The sequence below is a fragment of the Sceloporus occidentalis genome, unplaced genomic scaffold (genome assembly GCF_023333645.1).
Source record: "Sceloporus occidentalis isolate IW3139 unplaced genomic scaffold, rSceOcc1.0.p SCAF_3, whole genome shotgun sequence".
NCBI lineage: Eukaryota > Metazoa > Chordata > Lepidosauria > Squamata > Phrynosomatidae > Sceloporus > Sceloporus occidentalis.
The window spans coordinates 58,399,783-58,424,162 of NW_028316983.1; the positions used below are offsets into that span (position 1 = coordinate 58,399,783).

Sequence of the window (24,380 nt, forward strand, 5' to 3'; positions counted from 1 at the left end):
TTTATTTTTACTACTGTGACTCCCGTGAGAACAGGACTCATGCAGAAGACTCATCAGAATGTCTGAATAACTAACCCTTTTGAATTCCAAGCAAAATAGTGCCTGTAAGAACAATAGCAACAACCACAATAAAGCCTTGATTTCCACCCACCTTGTGGCCAGAAGTGAGATGCCCATCCATCCATCCATCCATCCATCCATCCATCCATCCATCCATATCATCTTGCCAAATCTCTCAGTTTGATGTCTGGAGGATTTTTTTTTAAATGGTATTTTTATGCTGAAAACCATCCATATTTAGAAAGGCATTTAAAAAAGTACACATCTAAACTAAATTTACATAATCTAGCCACACGCTTATATTTTTGCACCAAGTGCAGCAGTTAGAAACAGTCATTTAAACCAGGCTTGTGGGCTTTATCAGTCTGGAACAATGTGCTGCTGCAGCATCACCAACAAAATCAGGTCACTGCATTCACTCCCCCTCACCCTCTTAACACACGTGTGTTCTGTCTCCTTCCTTCCTAGTTCACTGCCCCAGGCAAGTTGTTAGGAATGGAAGAAAACCAAGTTGCCATCTACAATCTGATGTGTGACAAGGAAAATACAAAACTGGAAGCCAATGGCTATAGTCACAGTCACAGTTGGTGCTCCCAGAATCTAAGAGATTCATGGCTCCAGGAGCTGTTGCCGAGAGAACAGTGGACCATACTTTTGTTGACTTCAGTCATCCAGCATAATATGTCAGGGCCAGATAAAGTAGAATGAGAATAGGATCCTAAATCTGACTCACCCTTGCAATCATTTCACTTCCAGTTCAGTTCCAAATTCAGGTTTCATGATGGGGTTGGAAAATATCCTCTTGCCAAGAATGGAACCAGATTCCTAAAAATGAAAGTTTTAAGCTCTATATTGCAAGTCTATGGTTTAGAGTTGCTTCCAGCTCCCATTTTATATATGGGATAGATGATTCTGGGGTAAATAATAGATTGTTTTGTAAGGTAAAGTATACATAGAACAGCACTATGGGCAAGATTGCTGCTTTGTGACTTTATCAAGCTGATTTGAGAGAAAGCTTAGAAGGACAGCTAAAAACAGAATCCAAGATGATGCTGTCAAAATCATGTCAGCCTTTGTGTTAGTATTTGGAGCTGACTCTGAAATGTAGATGACAGCCCAGCAATTCTCAGCTGGAGGTTTCTATCTCAATCCATACAATTTGGATCTGCTCTCTGCAAATAAACAAATAAATAAATAAACAATATCCAGAATTTTGGCAGTAGCAGTCATATAGATCTCAGTTCATATTTACAGTAGCTGTCAGGGAATAGAATTGTTGTTATTTCTCTATCCTTTTTGCAGGGCCAGGCCAAGACATTTTGCTGTCTGAAGCACATCAGAAAATGACACTCCACACAAATACAAATGTGTAGTACCCAAAGACAATCAAGTTATTTTAGAACAAGAGGCAGAATGTCCCAGAAGCCTATGCCCCCACCCCAGCAGCAAAAGTAATAGAGAATTAAATAACAATTTACTGCTGTTTAATGACATCTAGCTTTCTGCCTAATAGTAGGGCTGGCACTACCCAAGTGATCTCTTATTGGATTCCTTGATGTCATTCCTTTCTTGAGTCTGCTATTAACTATATTTCTAGATAAAAGGTTTAGAGCAATCATCCTATGCTATGATATAATGTAAGGTGTTTAATAGACTCTAGCAATCATAGATAGTTCAGGCAAATCTTGGGGAGCAGGCCTTGGAAAAGCCATGGGACAAGTAAATCTTGCTATGGGGCAAGACCTGTAGGTAATATAAGGACATGGCATGTGAAAGGTTTCCCAAGCTCCTCTCACTCCATTGCTGCATATATTTCTTCCTATCAATTTCTGCTAGATGACTAGAAGTATCCACATGCCTTTTCCAATGGGGGTTCTATTAGTCATTCTCTTGTTTATTAAGTAAAGAAGGAGAGTACTAACCCATTCTCCAGTCTTGCTTTATGTTAAAAAGCAATGAGTTTGCAGAGGAGATGCTCTTCTGTCTATGGTGGCTCTTCTCATGAGACAGAAACCTGGAATATAAGGTTCAGAATCACTAAGAGAATCTCTGTGCACACAGACACAATATGGTTATCAAGACACATATTGATTGCATTATCTGCTGAGACCTCACTGGATCATTTGATATCTAATAATAATAATAATAATAATAATATCAATTTTTTATTTCTATTTCCCGCCTCTCCCTGCGGATCGAGGCAGGATCACAACAGTATCAGCAATACAAATTACAAAGTGCACAATAGTGTAAAAACAGCATTATTTAACAATACAATACAATACTAATCAACCAGCAGTGTTGCTGTAGGAGAATCTAGCCACAGGAACATAGCCAGACACTTCTCAAATCCCACCTGCTCTCCACCAGCCATGAAATGACCATGCTGGGAGGGTGGGTTAGTGAGTGTTGGCTGGATTATAGTTATAGAGCTCCTTGTCATCAGAAATTCTGGCCAATCACTCTTCAAATTTCCTAACCCTGAACATTTGTAAAGAGTTTCTATCTAATCCTAAAGTATAAAGGCAGAAGCATTGTAGCTAAAGAAACCAGTCACCAAAACATCTTCCCATACTGCATACAATTGTTGCCCTCAAGTCTGCTCATGCCTTTGAGTCCAATATCCATTATTTGTATGCCTTTTCATGGCACTACTTTTCAACTGCTTTTCAAGGTGGGTAGAATTGCAGCCAATGCTTTCAAATTGATCTTCAGCATGGTCTACTGTGGCAGGTGGTGGCTACCAAGTCAGAAAGATGGTGAATCTGTGCTGCAGGCATAGAGTTCAGCACCTTGGATAGCACTAAGGTTGTAGGTTTTTTTAAAAAGCACAGTGGATTCATGGTCTCACTGATATGGAAGGCATGAGCTGTCACTGAAAATCTCTGCACGATTATGTAAAGCTGGGTTGATGAAGTACTGAAGGAGCTTCTCTGAGCTGTAGGGTAGTTCCTTGTTGGGGCTAGCTAATGCCAATAAGCAAACGGCAAGCATTGACTAATGCCAAGAAGCAAACCTCACTCAGTCAAGCAGATTTTGACTGTTATGAAGTGTCATAAATTGTAGTGTTAGTAACTGAGAGTTATGGTGGCAATAATAGTGGCAGTGCTAATGATAATGGTGATGGTGACTGATTCCCCCCCCCCAACACACACACACACTGTACCAGTGAAAAGAATTGGTATTTCAGTTTCTCATGTGTTTTAGAATATTCTGCACCATGAATGGAGAAGAGGGAACACCATTTCCTCTGTTCTTCAGACAACAAAATATTTTGGGCTGGCTCTGTTTTTGAATCACCAAGTGAATCATGATGCATTTCTTTTTTCAACTTGAGAATGATCCTTTTCCTTCATCAGCAGCCCAAGCAGTTCTGTTTTACTGTCTCTGTATGGGCACAGTATATTTTGACACTACAGTTACACTACTTGTAAATATATCTATGAGACTCCTGTAGTAATAGTTTCCCTATATTTGCCTTTTTGTTTTTGGAGATCTTAGAATAATGAGTTTATACGTCAAGTTGGGAAAAGGTGGAAATTAATTTGTTGTCATTAATATTGGTAATGTGGAAATTTAATTTGTTGCATTAATGATTTATTCATTCATTTTAAAAGAACTGTGAAATTTTATTTATTTGTTTATGTATTTATTTATAGACTTTATAGTCTGCCTATAATCCCATGATGGGAATCAAGGTGGCTTTACAGATTCTCAATGTTCTCTCCTAATGGCACATTTTGTTACTGGCTCCTTTATTTATCCTCACATTTCAGAACACGTTGGGATACAAATTTTACCATCTGATTGGTTTCTGGGGATGGTGGGATTTTAGTTCAACACACTGGAAACTGCCAGGTTGGAAAAGGCTGTTCTAAAGCATGGAATTCAATTAAGTTTTGCCACTATTATTATTACTATTCTATTGAATAACTGCTTCATCTGTCTCCCAGCCCTCTGGGAATCAAGAAGGATGAATTAGCACTATAACTAGTTACATTTAACCATTTTTTCCAGACTCACTGGTAGCGCGTACCATTATCAAACAAAGGAACTAATTAAACCATCTTGGAGGTTGACAAGATGTAGCTAGCTAGATTCAACCAGCTGTTTGTAAGCTCTGCTTTTTTGTGACATTATGCATTTAGAACTCATGGCAACCCATCTCATCATACACTCACCTAGACCTTGATACACAAACATATCACCACCAACACACACATTCAAATATATTCACCTGCAGTCTCAACTGAGAACACAGTTTACCAGAGCTTGAATAATCTACTGTTTGAGTTATGAATCTCAGCCTCCAGCCAGTATTGCCAGTTTATTCTTCTGCCTAAGGGATTCTGGGACTTCTATCTGCCTCCCCACAAATTTTCTGATCAATACATTTTATTTGCTGCTAAGGGACAATGCAGAGACAGTGTGGCGTAGTGGTTTGAGCATTGAACTATGACTCTGGAGACCAGGATTTGAATCCCACTTGGTTATGTAAACCTGCTAGGTTACCTTGGGAAAGAACACTCTCTCAACCTCAGAGGATGGCAATGGCAAAGCCCTCAGAAGAAACATGCCAAGAAAACCTCATGATAGGTTCTCCTTAGGGTCACCATAAGTCAGAAATGACTTGAAGGCACACAACAACAACAACAGCAACAAGGAACAATGATTCATGACAACCAGCACCACAGTCCAGGTAATTAAGTAGCTATAGGAAAAAATTGATGAAAATTGGGCCACCCATGCCCATGTAGCTTGAAGCTCCTTGTCTATTGTCCTCATCTATTATCAGTTAGAAGTTAGCTAAATGATCACACACAAACAAATATTATCAGGAATAAAAAAGACTGTAGACAATCTATCCTATGCACACTTCCTCAGGAGTAAGCTAAGCTGAAAACATGGACGAGACCTCTAAGTAGACATTTTGTTTATAAGAGTCTTTATATTCAAGGATGTTTGAATGACAATGGATGGGAAAAATCATTTGCTGACCCTTTGCAAATATCTGTAAGTAGGCAAAATTAATATTTTTAAAATTAAATAATTTCCTGCCAATGTTGACCAGCACTACCTCCGAACAGGTTTAGGGTTCCTGGTCCCATTAGTTTTGAGAGATGAACAAGAAGTTATCTTGAGGTTTGTTTTTATATTGCCCATTGAATAAAAATCCTATATTTAAGATCTATGGTAGAGATTTAAAATCCATGGCAGAGTGCCAAGCTCAGGTAAGGTGGCATTACAAGCAGACATCTGGGCATCTGAGGGATTCCAGAGAAGAGAACTTATAGAAAGATCAAGCAAGTGCAAGTACAGTTTTTATACTACAGCCACCAAACAGTCTGTGTGCCCTGCTCCACTACTTTCCCTAAATGCTCAGCTTCCTTTTCTTATTATAAAGGAAAAAAGAGCAACCTTCTCCAAGGACCACAACTTCCATTATCCTGGACCACTGGTTATATTGGGAAAAGCTCATGGGAGGGCTCATCAAAAGCCAAAGGTTAAAAAGGCTACATTTCTGGACTACATGGCTGTACATACAGCCCCTAAGGGATGATGTGACACCGCCCCTTTCCTAGCTGGATCAGGGCTGTGGGAACTGCATGCCACAGCCCCAATCTGGCCTTTTCAGGGCACAAAAGGGAGCTGGAAATAGCAGCTCCATTTTGTGCCCTAGAAAGGTTGCGATAGCCACAGCACCGCAGCTATACAGAGCTCGTTCAATGCTGCATCATGCGGACACAGCGCTAGAGGAGCATCATGATGCATGCACTATGTGGAGCGGCATGCAGTGTCACAGCGCCCTGGAGGGCAAAGTCTGGGCGTGCATCATGTGGACGTGACACCCCAACTCTGCCACCAGGCCGGCCTTAATGGCTAGTCTGAAGAGCCCTTATCTAGCATGACCACATACTCTCTTCAAGCTCTCTAACACATTGACCCAGTCTAGGGAAAACATGTCAGGACCATTTCTCAAATGAAAGGGGGAAACGGCCAACAACATTCTCTCAAGTTGCTCTGAAAGAACCACACTTGGTCCTACCCACTAATGTTCTGACCAATTAGAGCAAAGGCAACACCCTAGATGATATCTAGGGGGACAAGCATGGGCAAAATCCAGTCCTGGGGCAAAGCTGTTTTTGTGGCCCTTGACTCTGACAAACTGTCCCCTTTCTGACCAAAGAAAGTAGTAAATTGTGCTCTTCCTAGAAGTCTGCAGGAGAGGTTGCAGGAAACTACACTGTTCAAAATCAAAATATAACTATTTTCAAAAACTTGCAGTGAATTTCTAGCAACTGTTTTTGTTTTTTTTTTTTTCATTTTTGGCAGTCCCAAGCCTGAAAACTGGCCCCTGGACCCATCACAGTTGCCCATCCCAGCTCTAGGGATTTAATTTTGTAATGTTGAGGTCAAAAAACCCACACCCCAATATATTGTTTTATTTAACATTATATAAAAATAAATCAAGTTGATGTATAGTCTGCTACCAGCTGCATTTATGTCCTGAATGTTTTGCATTTCTTCCTCCCCACTGGCACAATACTTCAGCCTTGGCAACTTTGAAGGGTTTTGCCTGAAGGCCCAGCAGTGGCAATCTCTGTTTGGAGGCGGCTGCCTTTCTTGAAGCTTGTCACTTCCACCAGCGTTCCTACCCACCCCTATTCTTGCCTCTGTTGCCTGCTTCCCTATATACAGACAGTTACACCCTGTGTCTCTCTCACACACACTCTGTTGTTTACCACATGGAGCTTGCTGGTGCCTCGGGAGTTAAGTGGCAAAGCAGGCAGAAGCTGATTCAGGTGGGTGGCACATTGCAGTGACAAGACTCCAGCGAGAAGGAGGAGGGAGGAAATCTAGAAGGGGAGGAGGTGAGTGTGATGTGACGGTGGTGGGAGCCGATGAAAGGAAAAGAGAGCCAAGTGTGTGTGTATGTGTGTGAGAGAGCAAATGAGATGTGAGCTGGGAAAGGAATGAGAGCCGTTCTCTGCTCTGCTGTTGCTGCCTCCAAAGAACTAGCTGGAAAGAAGAGGGATACAAGGAAGGAAGGAAAGGATAAAGGCAGAGACTGTTCTGCCACCATCTCCTCAGTGCTGGGGGAAAACTGAATCCTCCTGAGCTTCATCTGGGCTACAGAACCAACACCACCTCAGCCGCCTCCTGTCTACCAACTCCAGGCATCAGCCAGAGACAGATGTGTGTGCAGCAAAGGCAGCAAGAGAATAGACAAATAACACTGGCTCTGGGAGAAGAGAGGAGAGTCCAAGGGTAAGTTCAGCTCTGTTATTCATCAGTGATGGCAGTAGCAGGAGCAAAGGGGATTCTCCAACGCAGATAAAGGAGCTTCTATTTGACACCCTTTCTTCTTCTTCTTCTCTTTCTCTTTCTCTTGCCTCCTCATTTTGAGAGAGACTGAATGCTGACAACAAAAAAAGTGTTGTATGTGGTTGGCTGGTGGAACCTGTCTTTATCTCTATATTTTGATGCTTAGTGGAAGGGAGACAAAATGAGAAAGGGAGGCAGCGACACTACCTCAGCTAGGAAAAATTATGGGTGACTGACAACAAAGTTCAGTTATAGATCTCCAGCCTAACAGGATAAAGCTCCAGTTGACTTGAGAAAGTAGAGGTTACATTCTGATTGCTCTTGCATGACAATGAAATCCAGGTGTGTGCCATCCCCCTTCAAGGAGATGGGGCCAAATTCTCAGTGACTGGTGTAAAAGGATCAGTGCAGAAGCACCTAGTCAGATTGTCATATGGCTCACTTTTATGCTTAATCCAGAATGGCTTCAGAGTGGTCCCTGTAGGGTTGTGCAGGTCTTGCTTGTAATCATTATCCACCCTTGTTTCATCCAGGGATGCTGCAACTTGTTAGCCATCATGTATGTCTTCTAATTAGCCCTTCATGTCGCAAAAACAACAACAAACCATTGACTCACCCAAGGTGTTAGATAGGAGGAAGATGTATTAGTGAAGAAAGTCTAGCCTATCACCTTCTATCCCTGCCCTACAATGGAAAGGCAATTGGGAGAAATGAAAGGGTTCAGACCAGATTCCCAAGGAGATGAAAGAGGAAACAAAATGAACAGGAAGAGGTGATAAAGACAAGTGAGCTCTGAAGGAAAAAGTGCTAAGAATTAACTTGGCGCATTAAGAGAGAGGGTCCCCACTTCACAGGATTCATCACCTAATGAAGGCAAGTCAAAAAAGAACTACCTTTCACCCTCCATTACATCAATCTTTTAAAGCCTATACAACACCAGATGATGTCTGTCTGTCATAATCTCTAGCTCAGAGAATGAAGAAGCTGAGCTTGCCTGTAACCAAGAGGTTTAGGCTGGCCAGAAAGAGTGAAAGACAAGGGATCAGATCTGCTGAAGGGTTGATGGAACAAGTAAGGCATCGGGGGGGGGGGGGGGTCTGAGCCTTCTTTTTCTTCTGCACTTACTTAGGAAAAATGCAGTGACAAAAGCATGATTTCATGCTTTTGTTACAGCATCAAACATTCCTCTATAAAGAGACTCTGTTAAGTCTCCCCTTTCATTGCCTTCCTGTTTTCCTGCAATTCTTTCCCCTTGTTTTCATAAATTGTATGTCTGATCTGCACTGCAACCTCATCATGTTAATCCTATGCAGTGTGGAATTGTGTAGCTGTCTAGCAAAGGCAGAGGGAGTTTAAAAACATGAGATTTCACAAATAACAGATCTGTAAGAGTGTGTATATCCTTCACTTGGATCATGGATGTGAAACAAACCCTTCCCTAGTAATTGGGAAGGTGCTCTCACTAAGGGGAAAGGGAGGGAGAGGTCAATGGAAAATGAATTTGCGATTTTAAAAAATGATACTCTGCAAAAAGACAACTCTGTGGCCATAATTTTTCTTGCTCTAAAAGCCAAAGAGTTGCTTTTAATCTGCTTCTCCTTTATTTTGCATACCTGTATCTTTGTCTCTCATCCTTTGTGTAACTCTCTCCACAAAATGTCACCATAAAAAGCATCATGTTGAAGGACCAGAGCAATTCTTCCCCAGTGTCCCCAAGCCTAACACCATGTTCCAGACATAATGTTGATTTCTGTTCAAAACCAAGTAGAACTCCATTACATGGGACTTAAGAATGGAAAGATTTGACTGAAGGTCTGCATGAGCTTTCCATGGTTGCCCTCCCGCCCCCCCCCCCCCCCTGTGTATGTATGTCAGGGGTGTCTTTATTTGGGGAGAAAAGTGGGGAGAGAAACACACAGGCTTTGCACTTATTTTTGTATTTTCCATGTAATGTACTCGGAACTAGAACTCTACAGGGGAGGTGTATCAGCACAGCTGGAATTCACATTTCACACCTAGGTGGTGTGAAAGATCCATAAAAAGAGGTTGTAAGTCTTTTCCTTCCACTTCTGCAAAATGACCAAAACATCCTTTGGGGACCTGATCATGGGTTCTGCTATGCCCACTCAGCATCGATATAGCTTTCAGACCCTCTTAGCATTCTCTTTAAAGAAAATGTTCAGGTCTTTGGCAGCTGCTGCTCCTTCATCTGGGGGAGATGTTTATTTTCAGTTTTGGCATAATGACTCCCCCCCTTGTTTTAGTGTATGAAGACTAGGTCTCCATGAATCACAGCTGAAACCTCTGGGTAATTTGAGAATGAAGGGTCTGCATTCTAGGCTTTGGGCAAGAAGATACCAAAGACGAGTTCAAAGTGATGTAGAGACATTTGATCAGAAAGCTTGGTGTCCCACCACTACCACCATGTGAGTGTGTATAAAGCTAAGAGTGCATTTAATTTTTAGTGACCACAGTTGCCAATCTAAAAAAAAATTAGTGATGTTTGCCCTTGGGAGCAGGGGACTTTTGTGCTTTGTTCAGCATCCAGTAAGAAAGCAGGCACGTAGCATCATGCTAAGTAAGCAGGGTGAATGCTGCAGTTTGTAGGTTCTTGATGTTTCTTCATAAGGAGGAATGGATTCTGTTCCAAATCATCACCTGTAGAATAACCTGTAGGGACTTGAAAACTGGAAACCTAATATGGAGAGTATTCATCCCTCTGCCATCAGAATTTCCAGTAAACTGACGCAATGGCTGAACTCAGGATTATGAGAAAATAATCTATTTTAATCAAATATCTGCCAAGGGCTTTTTGCTTGTCCTTCTTTCTTATGGGTCAAAATGTCTTCTGCTCACCAAACTCACCCCTTACCTTCCCATTGTTCACTCACAGAAATACACTGCAGCCTTTCTAAACCTCGTGTCACTGTTCACCTTGGGGAAACCACCCCTGTTCAGTTGACCTAGTTCCACACTGCTCTGTAGCCTTATGTTGTAGACAGTGACATTTACACTAGTTCAGCTTCAGTGTTAAAAGCAAGTGTAAAACACTTGTCATTTTACATTGATAGGAAATGGTTGCACATGAAGCTACTGTGCTGCTGGAAGAAAAGGTGCATTTACTTCTGAAGCAGGAACAGCCTTGTTGGAGCGAGAAAGATGGGTGAAAATATGAGACGTCCAATTTTAGTGGGTCAGTTTTCATTTTTGCATAGGTCTTAATTGTTGATATTCACATGTGACAGTTCTGAGAGTAGAAATACAGTGGGAATGTTAGTGATTAAGTACTGGAATGCTCTGTAAAACATTTGTTGGGTATTCTGTTTGAAGAGACTTTCCATCAAAATGGAAGATTTTATTATGATTGGCATGTATATTGGTCCAAGAGTGTACTATGAGACAACAGAAAGTGCTGATGGAACCATTGTTTTTTGTACAAGCGCTGATCTTTACAGAGTTTACCTTCAGGCAAAAATAAAATTAACTAGATTGCTGTGTTGCTGGACCCCAAGGACTTAAGAAAGTAAAGTTGTGGTGATGATTTTTTTTTTTAAAGGCTGAAGATAATTTTGGAAGACTGACCAGCCCTGGGCTAAGTAATTTAGCAAAGTTGGTTTACCATTTTCTAATATCCTTATTTATATGATAAGCATCTGAGTGTTCAAGCACTTTATATACATGGTTTCAGTAAACCTTGCAACAACACTGCACAATGGTTCTATAATCCTGACATTATAAGAAGCTAAGGTTTGTTAAAGGAGTTTGTAAACATTACATTTGTGCTATAGCCACAATTATCCCTCAGCCAATATGGTCACCAAGGGATTCATATCTTTTAAAAAATGTGATCAAAGTGAGATCTGAACCTTGGACATATTGCCTGGTGATGATGAGCTGGTTTTGGCTGGAAAACATTGAGTTTCCACTGGCACTGCTGTGTCCTGACCATAAGAGTTCATGGGAAATCCTGTTGGGATCTTTGGATCTATGAACACTTATGAAATGCTAGAGACTATGGACCTTATCACACACACATTCTGGGGACCAAAGGAGGACGCTCGTGTGCGCGTGCGTGCTGCAGAAAACGGAGTTTATCACACACAAATACATCCTCCAAGAGGCCCTGTTCCGTCCCCCGACGCACACCCGTTCGCGTCCAGTCCTGACGGGCGTGATTTTTGCCTGACAGATTACCGTCAGGCAAATATCACGCCCGTCAGGACTGGACGCGAACGGGTGCGCGCCGGGGGACGGAACAGGGCTTCTTGGAGGACGTATTTGTGTGCGATAAACTCCGTTTTCTGCAGCATGCGCGCGCACACGAGTGTCCTCCTTCGGTCCCCAGAATGTTTAAAATTGTGTGTGCGATAAGGTCCTATATCAAACAAAAAGCCTTTCTCTTACAAGGTCTGATCATACCACAGGTTTGGGGGGACATTAATAAGGATGCAGGTGTGGAAAGTGTACCTATTCCCCCTCTTCTTTTTACCCACAAAGGGGCAAGCTTAATTGACCTTAATTTGGTCAAACTGAACTTAGATTAAGTGTGAGGTGATAATCCAATAATAGCAAACTAAGGGCCTGAACAGACACTTTGAATGATGCATGTGTTCTAAGAGGCCAGAAGCCACGCCAAAGCCATGCTCCAGTCCTAAGATGAATGTATCATTTAAACAGCATACCTCCAAACTGGCCCAAAGCAGCTTTTATTTTGGCCTGTCTGTTTGGGCTTTGAGTCTCAGGAAATTTGTTTTTACACCCTTATGACTCTATATCAGAGCTTTAAAAAGTTATTTTCTTGAATTAGAATTCCCACAACCCTTCACCCTCTAAAGCCAGTATAATAATAATAATAATAAAAATAAATCCCAAGCTCTGATTTATACAGCAACATCTCTTCTTTAGCCCTCACCTTTAGCCCTCAACCATTCATTTATGAATATACAAGGGGAAGCATGATTGTAATATTCACTGGTTTTTCTCTGAGCTACCATGAATTCAGGAGGAGAAATGTTTTATGCAAGAGGGCTTTAAAGATTGGGCACCCATCACTACCTACTCCCAGCTAGCAGCAGGACGCTCTAGTGCAGTATTGCATTATTTCTTTGTGTGCTGTGCTTATGCAGTGTTGATACACTCAAAAAGGCAGGAGTGAAGGAGAGATAGAAATGGGCCCTCCACAATCCTCAGAAACAGTGTAGGGTCTGGAAAAAATTCTCCCTGTGTCATGTGTGCTGTTGCAATTCCTAGTACAGTGGGCCCTTGATATCCACTGGAGTTTGGTTCCAGGACACACACACACACACTGTGGGTATTAAAATGCATGGATACTCAGGTACCATTAAATATAATTGCCAAGTAATGCCCCTTTATATAAAATGGCAAGATCAAGGTTTGGTTTTTGGTATTTATATATGTTTTTAATATTTTCAAACTGTGAATGGTTGAATCCATGATTAAGGAATCTGTGGCTAGGAAGGGCTGAGTTGCGCTACTGTGTGCATGTTATCATCCACTCTGCCATTGAAAAATGCTCTACTTTTAGCCATATTACCTGATTAGACAGGTTTTAGCCAAATTCTGGATTCATTACTCTCATGTCTGTTTCCACAGTCAGCTGACCCAGAATTTGTTCTGGCCTGCTTCCCAGTTCCCCTTGCTTGCCCCACATTTGAGTCATCGTAAGAACCCATTCCCTGTAACATCTCAAGGGCCCAATCCCTAGGCTGAGGTTTTGGTCCAGAAATCTAAGGGATGGAAATAATGCTAATTATTAAGCTCAGGTGCAGCCCAAAAATCTTGCACAAATTAGAAGGCAAGATCCCATTGAATCCAACACTTTTTGTAATTCAGTCTACAAGGCTAAAGGTTTACAAATCTGCTCCTCAAATATTTCCACAAAAGAATAAAGAACCATCTTTATACTTTACAATGTATACTAGCATCTTCCCCCATCTGGAATTAAAAGAATACAGTAAAGAGGCTGCTAAATATCAGGGTGGGTTTATTACTAACTTCTATAATTTTTTCTAGTTTGTTGTGAGTTACTATGTTGGATTTGTATTTTGTGGCATTAGTCTATTTGACTTTATGAATGAGGAAAGTCATGGCTTTTCTTAGTCTAAGTGTGTACATTCCTTCAATGAAAACACTCATAGAGTATAAGCTTAAGGCTAATACCTAGGTATTCATTTCTGTCCAACAGAGTTATATGTTGCTTGAACAATTCTCTACTGCTGAAGCTGGCTCAATAAAAGGTGACACTTTTCCTTCCTACAAAATCTTAAATATATCTCCAATATGAGCTTGGTGAAAATATTATCCACTGAATGTACATCTTTTACAATCATTTTTAAAAAGAACAAGAAAGAACATCTTCCCCTCTTCTTGCTGCTTATTTCACTGTATAGCAGGGGAACTATTATGCAGGGAAACATGAGGATTGTCAAGTCTTGTCAAAGATGTGTGCTGTGATATTTGATATTTCATAACGTCTTACAAACTGGAATCACTTGAATCCACACATGAGGAAAAAGGACCACAGAAAGAATTAAGATGCTCTTTTGTGGCTATATTAGCAAAAGGGTTGTGCACGTGTTGCAACTATGTGTGTTCACTGAATGTGTACAACGGAGGAGCTGTGCCTGCCACAGGTCCTGCTTCTTACACTGTAACTGTCCATGAGTACATTGATATACACATTAAGCTATGTACACATTATTGTACAGGTTGAGTCTCTCCTATTCAAAATGTTTGGGATGAGAAGTGGTTTGGATTTCACTTTTTTGTGAATTTTGGAATACCTGTATTTGCATATACATACATATTGAGATTTATGTTTCATATATACTTTATATACCTAGCCAAAAGGTAATTTTATACAATATTTTAAAAATAATTTGTGCATGAAACAAAGTTTGTGTACATCAGAAAGCAAAAGCATCACTTTCTCAGACACTCATGAGAAACGTTTTGCATTTTGAAATATTTTGGATTACAGAATTATGGGTAAGGGAGACTGAACCTCTAATCCAACAATGGAATACCCAACTCAAACCTTCTTTGTTTACCCAGATTTTGTTTGTTCCATTATATCTGCTCAATTCTCTGTTTGTCCCATGAAGATATTCTTGGTTTTTTAAAACTATACTTCTGTTTTAAATCATATCTGTGTACCACTCTGCTGTCTGCCAAGAGGAAAGGCAGCTAAAATATGTTTCAATAAGGCAGACTTAAATTACATTCATGTAGCCTCTGTCTCGTGGGTGAAACTTGTGCAAAAAGTGGTGTTCGCTACTATATGAACAGACTGTGTGTGTGTCCTATTTACATGTACAAGCCCTGTTCATGTTCCCCTAAACATATGAAGGTCTAAAAAAATAGTATGGATATTGATAAGAATGGAGCCCCTATCCCCCAAATGTCCCCATATCAGTGCTTTTTAAACTGTTTCATGTGAGGAACTGGCAGTTCCCCACCACCACCATGTGAGAGACTAGCTCATCTGTGCCCATATTTGTGCCCACTGACTATAACCATTTCTTTATTTCCTGGAAACTTGCTGTGGTTTGGTAGCCAATAGCTTGTGGACCAGCACCAGTTCACAGATCCCCACTTTGAGTGGCACTGTACTAGCTTTTTCTGCATTGAGCACAAAGTTCTATAGCCCTTTCTAAGGCTGCCAGGTGCATGGGTCTTTCATACATTTGGCTGAACACAGCTACAGAGCTCATATGATTGGGAAGCAAATTATAAGGCACAGTTCCCAATCACAGGAACTCAGTACTAGCATTTGACTGCTGCAATGCCCTCTATATATCTTACGTTTGATGCACAAATATCTCTAAGGCTGCCAGATGCGTAGGGATGTTTGAGGAGCAGGTTTATGGCCACACTTATGGCCCCACCATCTATTTAGCCCTTCTTGTTCAGATGCCTTCCTAAAAAAGCTATAGTCTATACAGTATATGCTACACTCTATACATCTAAATCCTATTCACCTTCAAATATGTTCAGTTTACACAGTTATGGTGTTTGGGCAGTGCTTTGTTTTGAGTGCTCAGTTTCAGAGCTTGAAAAGTTACTTTTTAGACCTATAGTTCATCAGAATCCCAGCCATCATGGAGAATTATGGGAATTGTAGTCCAAAAAAGCAATTTTTCTGAGCTCTTGTTACTTTATATTATGAATGTATAATTCAATGAAGTAAAGCAACACTATAGTCATTGGGAAAGAAATTAGGACTACTGCATTAAAAATCATGTCTTTGACATTGTGATATGCATATAGAAAAAGTCAATTTGTTTTCTTATTGAAATTCAAGATACACTAAACTAAAGTGTGTTCTTCCTGGGATATATTCTCTTGAATCTTTGTTTTACTTTATCCTCCTATGGTATACCCTTAGGTATATCCAAAGTTACAACAAGGTTTGTCTTACATTCTATCCTTTTCCCCTCTACTATTACATCAAAGGCTTCCCTGGAAAAACTATTCACTCCTGCTCTCTGCTGTGTTTATTTTCAAAGGTATGTTTCACATGAAGTAACTGGTTGTTATATGACATTTATTTTTGTATATACATCTGCATGTCTGAACCAACCGTCTTCAGTGGCTATATAAGATTCTCTCGCTATATATAAAAAACAGATCTGAAGATACCAGGGGAAGATCTGAAATACATCAGCTCTAAATCCACTAAATACCTATAGGGGCTTTCAAGTCTTGCTTCCACAATGACTGCCATACAGTGACATTATCGTGTCAGGCTAAAAAAGAACCACAACTAGATTTTGCTTTCCTGTGACTTAAAGGTCCCTTCTGCCAAAAATGAATCCTCAAATTACCCTAAACTTGTAAAGATCAGACCTCTTGTAATATTTTACAACATGAATTGCCACAGGAATTAGCATTTTGTTCCTTTCTGAAAGTTCATATTTTCTTGTACATAAATAAATGCTTTTCTGGTTTAAGTAATTCTTTTGCAGTTGTATGATTCTATTAGAAATTATTCAACTTTTGTGCCTCAGCCATTTTGGCCTAAGCTACTGGAACAAGTGATAGAGTCTTTCAGATGTAAAGCTGGCCAGCCATGAATTAGTATCCCATAACCCAGGCACAGAACTCTCATAGTTATCAAGTTTTCTCAGGTTCCCAGTAAACTGAGGTCATGAAATCATCCACTGTGTGGAAACAGCTGGGTTTTCAGAACATGTTTTTGGTACAGCTTAGAAAAGCTACTTTGGGGGCTACAATTCTCAGACTCCCCCCCTCCCCAGCCATCATCCCAGTGCTTCTTCTAGTGGAAATCTGAAAGCATTCTGAAGAAATGAATTACTAAAGAACTTCTAGTGGAAATTTCTGCTAATTCTAGCAGTCATAAGGAATGGCAGCAATTCTAATGAGAAGTCAAATACAACACAGTTTGGAGAAATAAAGTGATACTCTTCCCTCCCACTCAGTTAATTCCTGGAGTTTGGGACATACATTGCAAAATGCAACCAGTTATAAAGGTTTGCCAAAAATGACATTTGGATGTATAAATAATTCCAGATAAAACCACCATATGGCAGTTAGATCACCTTATTTATGCCATTGCTATTGGTTTTCAGGGTAATTCGATTCACCAGGCAACAAAGTTGTTTTGTAGCCATTCAAACCAACCTAATAGAAGCAGAAGAGCTGCAATTTCACAACTAAACAGAAAATAGAGTTGCTATTATTTGTAAGTCTCGGAGAACATTTGGCATACAGCAACTAGCAATTTCTGCTGTTAGGTCTACTATCATAATTATATATATATATATTGCTTGAAAAAACATCTAGTAACATTAATAGGCATCAATCAGTTTTTATAAAACACTCAATTAATAGCTAACCTGGGGAATAATTATGTAGAAGAAGTTGTGTGAAGGTGGACAGTCTGTGGTCAAAAGAGATGGCAGGGTGGAACACCTGTTGAAAAATATGGCTACCAGCTAAAATTTTAACAGGATTTCACTTTACACAAGAGATACACCTGTGTCCAGGAAGTTTAAAATGATAACCAAGAGAGATGATGAACTGCTTCAAAATTTCCTTGGCGCACAAAGCTGGTAAAAAGTTAACTACTACTTAGATAAACAAAGAGATTCTGCATCCCTGCCCCTTGGTCTCCTTTGACTGGCGATTCCATACAGTGCTAGAATTACTCCTGAAGGTTAATTGAAAAACAATACGTCTATAAAGAAGAAGTGTCTGAACAGCAGAAAAGTTGCTCAATTAATATATTGTTTAGTGTTAAGGATATAATGTTTATCAACAGCGAACTGGAGAAATCCACAACCTCTGATCCTATTTGGAACATTCAGAAAATAGCAGAAAGAATAAAATTTTATTGGAACATTATGACAATGGCGGGGTGCAGACCGCTAAAAAGAGGCATCTCCTCGGTACCTCTCTTTGCTGCGCAGGGGTGCCACAGCATACAAATTGTGCGGTGCTGCTGTGCAGCAAAAAAGGAGCTGCAAAATGCGGCTCCTTTTTGCGGTGCTGCAAAGCGCCGCAAAGCACCAGAGATGGCATGGTTACGTCACAGCTGCGCAGCACCGTATGTAGGCAGCGCAGCTGTGATGTAATCATTGCACACACCGTATGTATGGTGCTGTGTAACTGTGGTGTGTGCATGACATACTAGGGTTGCGGGGCGTATGCACGCGCCACCCCAAGGCAACCCTAGCACATTGTGGACACGCCGCAAAGGGCCCATCTGGACAGGGCCAATGTTACTTTTTTTAATTGTCATTATTGGTTCATTATTGGAATTATTATCAGTATTTCTTTGTACAATACCTGATTTGTAAAACAATATTATTATTATTTCTGCTTAATGAGAAATGCTTGAAAATCAAAAAGCTGTTTGCTTGTGACAATATTATGAGGGTGATAGTACCCTGACAGTACCAAGAGCATTAATCCATATTACAAGAGAAAGGACTGAATTTCATGATCAAAAGTAATATAACCGTGCTGTCCAAGTGATAAAGAAACTGCACAATTCAGATGTATCTTAATATATATTCACAGATAGATAGATAGATAGATAGATAGATAGATAGATAGATAGATCACACACATATTAATAATATATTATAGAAAGTTTATTTCTTTGGAAGAGGTAGAATTATGATTCAGTAGCCACTAGCCAGTATAGCGTTATGATCTTCAACTCGTGTAAATCAGTCTGTCTCCATCTAGTCTTCGCCTTGCTCTTTAAGATCATGTGGGGATTTGGCCTGCAGAAACCACAGGACATACAATGGGGGCCAACTAATTAATTCCCTACATGTAGGAGCTTGCTGCAGCCAATTGCTTTTGCAATCTAGTCCCTGTGCCTGGAAGCACAATGGAGATCTGTGTCTCGCTTGGACTCTCTTTGCAATGAGGTGTGAGCCACTGGCGCATTGATTGATGATATCTTCTTCTGCCTTTTTCTATGAGCAGGATGTGCCAGCAGCTACTTTCTCTTATTCTGCTGGGTGGGCCTCTGAAAATGAAATTATTGTTTCCTGGGAAATAACTTTCCTTTTTCTTTCTCTTGAAGTTATCAGTTTACGAACCATTAACACACTTTGCAAGAAAATGCTGAAAATACAGTATATGTGTGTATGTATATATGTACCAAGCTTTTGTACCACCAAGTCAAGCTTTTGTGCTAACACACATCATAATAAAAAATAAATTTGCAAAAAGCTTGAAGAGATCAAGGTTGGTGTTACAATTTAAGGGGATAATCTAAACCTCTACCCCCCTGCATACATGTTTCTTTAAAATGAACAGATATTGCACAAGAGCTGCAGTGGGTAGGGTTATGTCACCTCTCAGTGCTTTTATACTCTTAAAATAGGCTACACCTGTACGCTGTTTCAGAAATAAATTCTGTTTTTTCTTCATGGAGATGATATTCTTCTTGCTTTTCATCTTTACTATCTACATTCAGTTGTGGACAGCAGTGGCAAATTACTATTGAAAGTGAAGTCTAAGGCTTTTATGGCCAGCATCCATACTTTTTTGTGGGTTTTTCAGGCTATGATGCCATGTTCTAGAAGAGTTTATTCCTGATGTTTCACCAGCAGCTGTGGCTGGCATCTTCAGAGAGACAGCTTCTGGAGAAATGTCAGGAATAAACTCTTCTAGAACACAGCCTCACAGCCTGAAAAACCCACAAAAAATACCAGTCAAAGACTTCCCTTCCACTGCCCGCCAGTGGGTTGATTAAATAATTCTGCCCTTTCACTTAATGGTCCTATGACCCCTCCCCAATGAGACAGCCCTAGATATCATTTAAGTTGTGAAGTACCAAGCTAATATTTCTCATCTCTCCACACCATTCCAGAGTTTACAATAGGGATGGAATCATAGGACCCTCCAGATGTTGGTGAACTGTAACTCCCTCAGGATGCAATCTGCAATCCTGCAACTGGTGGACTCCACTTCTACTTTACAATTATTGCTGGGGAAGACTCTCTGGAAAAAAAAAACACTTTTGGGGGGTACTGACTAAAAGAAAATAACAACATTGGGGGAAAAGAACATGAGCCAGACTGAGCTTACTAAAATGGCCCATCCATAACTCCAAATCCTTCAGTTCCTGGCATTCTAGTAGAATTTTTTTTAATAAAAATAAAAAAGAACAGCAGCCTGAAATCCACCCACTCCTGCAATAATCTATCTGCCTGTGACTGTAGCAATGGGACTTTCACCTGAGTGGATAGGTAGAAATCTATATTGTTAATTCTTTGTTATTCCTTAATTTATCTGGAAATTTTGTTTGCATATCTTACCCACCTCTGCAAAGAGCAAGGACAGGTTTTAGGCAGCTTTGCTGTGCCCTTGGATGTTTCAACACTGGTTCTTCCCTCTTCCTGTGTCTTGCCCACTTCCTCATTCCTGCATTATAGGCCATTTTGAACTTGACTTCTGTCTCTTTCTTACCCTCTTTTATTTTTTTCTCTAGGTCATAGAGTATGAGAAGCAGGAGAGGAAAAGCTGTTTTAAAAGTCTGAAACAGTTCCAGGGCATCAATCAGTTTATAGGCAGTGAAATATACGTGCAGGTCTGGAGGTTGTTGATGGGGTAGAGTATTTTGTGATAAATATATTTATTGCAGGTTGTGTAAAAGGCTGTTCCAATGAGTGGTTTTTAGTTAGGCAATAAATGGTCAAGAAAATTGCTCCGATTGCACTATGGTGTATCTCCGGCACAGAATTTAATGCAAGTCTGTTCAAGTTCCTGGCTTTGCCGAAAGGAACGCTAATGGGGAAGAGTGACCTGAGGTGTATGACTTCTCTCTGTGCAAGGTGGATACTGATGATAGTAGTTTGGTAGTATGCAGGTAATATCCTTTATTTTCAGCTAGCAGTTGGCCCTGATTATGCATTTTCTGTAACTATATGCAGAAGGTGCTGCTTGAACAGAGAGCCCAGTTTACTTGGAGTAAATAATAATAATAATAATAATAATAATAATAATGAGAAGGAGTGAGACCTGTCCAAGGTTGAACACAAAATGTAATGCGCACTTCTCATTATGAAGGATTCAGGTGGAGGAAAAGGAAGGAAGGATAAGATTGCTTATGTGTATTACTTTGTTATCATGTGCCTTCAAGCTTTTTCCCTATCATCATGGGGTTTTCTTGGCAAGATTGTTCAGAGAGGGATTTCCTTGCCTTTCTGAAAGGCTGAAGGAGTGTGACTTGTCCAATGTCCTCCAGTGGATTTCTGTGGCTGAACAGTGATTTAAACATTGCTCTCTCAGGTTCCTAGTCCAACACTCAAATCACTACAGCATGTTGGTTCTTAGGTATTACTTATGATGGGTGTATATTAACCTCCAGTATTGGGGGCACTATGCTCTTGAATGCCACTTTGTAAGGGACACAAATAGGAAGTTGCTCTCTAACTTTACTATTGGAGCATTTGGTTGGCCATTGTAGGAACAGAAAGTAGGATTAGATGTCTTATCAAGCAGATGGAACATGTTGTGTGCAGCAAGTTGATGAATGAAAGAGATGAGCACGATGACAATGAGAACAAAGATGATAATGATTGTTCTGCTGTGTCACATTCATCCTCCAAGTGGTTTAAGGAAGTGTGGATGGCTTTTTTTTCCTGCTTATTTCATGCTCACAAGAACCCTGTGAGTTTGGTCAGTCTGAAATTTGACTTGTTTTTGGTCACACAATGAATTTCATGGTTCAGTGGGTCCTTTCAATTGGATTTCCCAAATTCTATTCTGTCATTTTAACCACTGCTCCATATTGTTTTCTTGGGCTTAATTCATGAATACCCAGAAGGAGGAAGATTCAAGAACATGTGAGCCACATTTTCACTATATACATGTGTTGTTGTTGTTGTTGTTGTTGTTGTTGTTATGTGCCCTCAAGTTGTTTCTGACTTATGGCAACCTTATGATCACTAGGATTTTCTTGTGGATTTTTTCAGAAGTGGTTTGCCATCGCCATCCTCTGAGGCTGAGAGAGTGTGACTTGCCCAGGTTCATACAGTGGGTTTACATGCCCGAGCTAGGATTTGAAATCTGACCCATGATGCCTCTCATCCTCTCTCTCTCTCTCTCTCTCTCTCTCTCTCACACACACACACACACACATGAAATACTGATTTTTCTGGATGAGAAAAGGAGAGGGGCAAATGATAACAGCTTAGGGTGCAATTTTGCATCCCTACACACACACACACACACACACACACACACACACACTGAAGAAGCTCTTTTTTTGGTCATTTTTGGATAAAGCCTCTGTTGTTAATCCCTCCATCGCCTTCTTTATAGTTTAGAGGTGTGCTTTGCACACAACAATTTTCATACATGGCACATATCACTTGTGTATACAACAACTGTTCCAGCAAAAACACACTATGATTGGTAAAGAATGTTTACGCCCATTTAATCAAGCACATCCAAAGTTAGAAGCTGTAGCCAATTAAGCTTTCTGGCTAAGAAATCAGAAATGCATAACACTTAAATATTTTCCTTTTTAAAAAAATCCTTAGAACACAACAAACAAAAATAATTGCCTAAATAACAGCTCTGATGGTCTGTTTTATGTTCATAAAATGTTTCATTGTATTTTAGTTGGAAGACTCTGTATACCTGAATAAACTAGATTTTCTGAAAGTACCAATCCATACTGAATGTTGGGCCATCTTTCCTGTCAGTGTGTGCTGATAATGTAAATGGTAAATGCAGCATCATAGATGCCCTTAATTATTTACTTTAAATGAATTATTCAGTAGTTCCATTTGACTTTAAGGCCAGTTTTTCCCTCTAGCACCTTCTGCGTCTAAAATACTTAGAATATCAACAGACCCCATGGAGAGACTAGTGATTCCCATTAGATATTAATAACCTTTCTCTGTGTTATTATGAAGTAATATTTAGCAGAGATTAGCACTGGGCATAATTTTCCTCTCCAAAATTATATTCCGTCAAATTATACTCTATAAGGACATCTCATTCATACCAGATGGGCTTTGTTCTTCTTTCATTTTCCTTACATTTCAGTTGAATCAATACTCAAAGTTCAAAGACAAGACACAAAATTGTTCTGTTCTCTAGAGAACTATATGTGTGCCTGTAAAATTCAGTAATACTACCTTGATTTTATCCATTTTAATTGCTGACAATTTTTATTTTTAAAGAAAAGAAAGAGGAGCATTTCCGATTTGTAGTCTAGTGAGCCTCAGTTTCTGCTCTAACAGGTCCTGCTGTAACAACTACAAGATATTCATATTCTTTTGCATAGCTAAGATTTCCATCTTTCACACCACATCCTACTGAACTGACAAAATGTCTTCTAACATACAAGGGAATATTAAGATGGAAATGAACTAAGCATTTCCAGTCAGCTAACCACTCTGTTCATTTGTTCCCCTTTTTTTGACTGAGCAACATGCCATATCCATGCAAAATACATTTTTAAACAAAGAAGGAGATGAATTGGATTGCTTTAATTCCTATCCTAGAAATTTTCATTGGTCAGGCATCATTCACCCACAGGCAATTCCTCCGTGTGGTGAGAGCCAGTTCAATCTATTTAGTGACGGAAAATAGTCAAGAATCATATTAACATGAGATCCACTTTCTAAACATAAAACAGACTGATATGCTTTGAGAAAAATGGGGAAGTCTTAAAGTGAACCACATTCAAATCACTTGATTTAATAAGACCTGTAGCACATGTCATCTACACAAAAGGAGGAAATCAGGACCTGAGGAGTTGTCTAAATTAGGTGTTGATGATAGAATCTGAGGATGATATGGAGGACTGTTACCTTGGAATCATAGAATGATGGAGTTGGAAGAAATTGCAAGGGCCATCCAATCCAACCTCCTGCCATGCAGGAATATAAATTCAAAACATCCCCAACAGATGGCTATCCAGCCTCTGTTTAAAAATACTCCAAAAAAGGAGACTCCACTACACTGGCTCTTACTGTCAGGAAGTTCTTCCTAATGTTGAGGTGGAATCTCTTATAGTTTGAACCCATTGGTCTGAGGAGTTTATCGCACACACTTTTGTCTCTGTTCTGGGCAAAGGCAGGGGACGCGTGTGGCTGAGTAAAAACAGATTTTATTGCATGCTAAACTGTCAGCAAGACATCCCCATGCCATTGCTGACCCTAACCCATCCCCGAACCAGGCCAGGCTCAGGCATGCAAATTTTGTTCAGCCGGAAAATTTTCTTGCTCAGCTGGAAGCTTTCTGGCTGAGCAAAATTCACATGCCTGAGCCTGGCTCAGGGATGAGTTAGGGTCAGCAATGGCACGTGGACACCTTGCCAATGGTTTAGCATGTGATAAAATCCATTTTCACTCACCCACACACCTCTCCTTCCCATGCCCAGAACAGAGACAAAAGTTTAAGCGATAAGCTCCTGGGTCTTATTATTTTGAGCTGCAGAAAACAGATTTGCTCCATTTTCAGTATGACATCCC

General features: G+C 40.2%; 1 protein-coding gene across 1 annotated transcript in view; it reads left to right on the forward strand.

The window, feature by feature from the left end:
- The first annotated feature begins 6,836 nt into the window (after nucleotides 1-6,836).
- LRRN2 (leucine rich repeat neuronal 2) overlaps nucleotides 6,837-24,380 on the forward strand; it is a 217,050-nt gene continuing 199,506 nt past the window's right edge. The window contains exon 1 of the mRNA XM_089514566.1: nucleotides 6,837-7,329. The gene's annotated coding sequence lies outside the window, so the exon portion shown is untranslated. The remainder of the gene's footprint in view (nucleotides 7,330-24,380) is intronic.